We start from the raw sequence: 2,754 nt of genomic DNA on the forward strand, positions 1-2,754 counted from the left end.
TCACTCCTTCTTCCTAGTCTGTCTTCGTCTGGAAGCTCATCTGAACCCTGTCCACCATGGATGACCCTGCTGGTATTTAAAATACCTGTGGCATAGCTTTCAGAATCACAGCAACTCACAAACCACCACAGGACGACAAATTGACAGACAAGTGGTAGATATCTGGAAGTAGACAACTTTTATTCTAGATTCACAGATGAAGAGATGTTTTGTTCCAGGTTAGAAATTGGGCTTGGTAAAATTGGGGATAATATAGTCCTGGTGTGTTGCTCTTCTACTCTGACACACATGAGGTCTCCATGAGTCAGATTTGACTCAACAGCAAGTGGTTACTGTTCGTTTTCTATGTTATCACTAATGAAAGCCTACTTCTTTCCAGATAGGATGTGAGGGGCAGCACGTATCAAGCGCATAACAGTCAGACTAGCACATTTAACTAAAATGCTGGGCCCACAGGAAGCAGAGATTGAAAAGACTGGCCTTAGTCAGAGAGAAGCACTGATGACAACTCTAGGCAGCCAGTTGGAAGAGAAAATCTGATAGGTTCCTATCAGCAGGAAGCAGACTGCTTCCTCTGTGGGGACAACGTTTCCCCTCCCAATAATTCCGAATACAAATGGCTCACACTGGCTTTGGTACAGGGAATGCTGAGTGATGCCATTGGTTGACTATGTCCTGAAGAACCATTTTTGTAGCAAAAGGAAAGCATATTTCATGTGACCATTGACTAAAGCTGAGCAACACTATGGGACAGAGCGTTCTCCAGAGAGAGGGTCTAACATGGTCCAAGGACAAAGAGTCCTCCAAGAGACATGCTAATGTGGTCCAAGGACAGAGCCTTTTAGAGCAGGGTCAGAACTCACAGTACCTAGAGGCTGACTGAACAGCTCGGCCCTTCAAAACCATGTTCTAATGTAGCACTGTGAGTTCATGCACTAGACTGAAAAGTCAGCAAGGTTGGTGGTTCAAGCTCACCAGCTGCTCCTTAGAAATCCTATACAGAGTGGCAATGGGTTGGGATGGACTCGACAGCCCTTAACAACAGCAACATCAAGAAACACCCTCCACAGGCTTTTATTTACTGAAAGACTGGGAGTTCCTTGAGGGTAAGGTTGAGTCTTTTCATTTCTAATCCAGCCCCTAGCCCAGTGTCCTCAATAGCTGACATGATAAAGTATGAGCAGAGAGATGACTAAGAATTGCTCCCATTGCCTAGTATTGCAGATACTTCTTTTCTCCCCTCATACAGCTCTCCACTTCTGTAGAATATTGTTGTTGGGAATATGGCTGCCCGTGGTGTTTCCCAACATGCCTTATAGCTGGGTGTAACCTTGTGACTCAGTGCTGACCAATGGGGTATCAATGGAGTCATGAGCTCAACCTCCAGGTGAGGGGCACAGCCTTTCCTTGCTGGTTCCCCTTCCCGCTGGCTGGAACACAGAGGTGGTGATGGCCACCAGTTTCCAGTTTGAATCAAGCTTGCCCTTCAGTCTGTAGAACAACAAGATAGAAAAAGCCTGAAGTCCTGATTCTATGGAGCTCCTATTTGAGTTCTGGAAATTACATGAGAAAAAACTAAGGTTCAATGAGAGAAAACTAAGGTTCAATCTTGTATAAGCCACTGTTAGTTTGTAGTTTGTTTTAATCCCTGATACAATATGTTGTTGTTATGTACCATGGAGTCTGTTCTGACTCATAGCAACCCTGTTTAGGGTTTCTAAGGAGCAGCTGGTAGGTTTGAACAGCCAGCCTTGTGATTTGTAATCCAGTACTGATCCTACAGTACCACACCAGGACTCCATAGGACAGAGATGTGGTGGTGTGTCATGGAGTTGGTTCTGACTCATAGCAATCCTGTATAGGGTTTCCAAGGCTGTAAATCTTTATGGGAATAGAAAGCCTTTCTCCCAAAGAACCACTGGTAGTTTTGAACTGCTGACCTTGAGATTAGCAGCCCAACTCACAACCACTACATTACCAGAACTGCTTAAAGGTCTACCTTGTGCCTGTACCACCACTGTACTTTGGAAATAGACAATCTGTAGTCTAGACTTCACAGGTGAAAAGGGTTTCTGAAGTTGTAAATCTTTATGGGAGCAGACAGCCTTCTCTTTCTCCTCTAAGGACTTTGTCATTGGCAGCCACAATGTAGGCCACAAGGCCACCGGAGCACCTTAAAATCACAATGTACCACGAGTGTTACAGATTGAACTGTGTCCCCAAAAAACATGCTGTAAATCTCTATGCCTGTGGTTATGGACTCCCGGTATGGCACTATAGGATAAGCACAGGACTGGGAACCACAAGGTCAAAGGTTCAGAAGCCCTATATAGGAACCAACTGGATGGTATTTAACAACAACATTCCTGTGGTTATAATCCCATTTGGGGATGGGATGTCTTTGTTATGTTAACAAGGTAGGATTAGTGTAGGGAGCATATTGAGTTCTTGTCTTTTAAAATATAAAGGAGATTAAACAAACAAGCTACAAAGTAGATGTGGGGGGGAAGAGAGATATAAATCATATGAAGGATACCCAGAAACACAAGTTCAAGAACCTTAGTCCAGAGCCAACAGAGAGAGAAAACCTTCTCCTCGAGCCAACACCTTGAATTCAGACTTTTAGTCTTCTGTTGCTTTTTAAGAGCCATCAAGTCAGTTCTGACTCATGGCAACTTTGCATAGGATTTCCGAGGAGTGGCTCTTCAGTTTAAACTGCCGACTTTGTGGTTCAAATCACCCTTGCAGTCCAGC

The sequence above is a fragment of the Chrysochloris asiatica genome, unplaced genomic scaffold (assembly GCF_000296735.1).
Source record: "Chrysochloris asiatica unplaced genomic scaffold, ChrAsi1.0 scaffold00138, whole genome shotgun sequence".
Taxonomy (NCBI): Eukaryota; Metazoa; Chordata; class Mammalia; order Afrosoricida; family Chrysochloridae; genus Chrysochloris; species Chrysochloris asiatica.